This window comes from Arvicanthis niloticus, chromosome 28 (assembly GCF_011762505.2).
Source record: "Arvicanthis niloticus isolate mArvNil1 chromosome 28, mArvNil1.pat.X, whole genome shotgun sequence".
Taxonomy (NCBI): domain Eukaryota; kingdom Metazoa; phylum Chordata; class Mammalia; order Rodentia; family Muridae; genus Arvicanthis; species Arvicanthis niloticus.
The window spans coordinates 15,305,494-15,306,101 of NC_133436.1; positions in this window are offsets into that span (position 1 = coordinate 15,305,494).

A 608-nucleotide genomic window follows, 5' to 3' on the forward strand; every position below is an offset into this window, starting at 1 on the left:
AGAGGACTCTGTGCAAGCATAAGGACCTGAATTCAGATTCCAGCTGGATCTGTCGCTCCTCCCAGAGAGACAGGAGGGTGGCGGAGCTCAGAGGCTGCCAGCCTATCTCCAAGTTCAGTGATAGACTCTACCCCAAGGAAACAAGGTGTAAAGGGATAGGGGATGTCCCTGATGTCCTTTTCTTGCCTTCTCATACACATGCAAAGGCACAGGCACCTGCACATGGGTGTGCATACCTCTCTCTCTCTCCAGCTGTGGCTCTCGCTCTCTCACACACATACACACAAAAATCAGAGACAACTTATAAGTTCAGATGTCATATATTTAAAATAAGATAAACTGTCCAATAGAAAATGTTCTCAGTAATGCTAAGAATATGGTTTTCTGCAATATATTTGTCCAACGGAAGTTTTGAAAGACAGGAGAAATGTATTTGTGATAGAATCAAGACCACAAGAAGGTTCCTTCTCTGTATTTGCTACATTGGTGAATAAAACTGAAAAGGAGTCATCCATCCTGTCAGACAGGGCTTGTATAAGAGATTTTGATTTTAAAGAACTGAGGTCAGCCCTGTTCACACTTTCAAAGCCGCCATTTGGAGCCGTAGT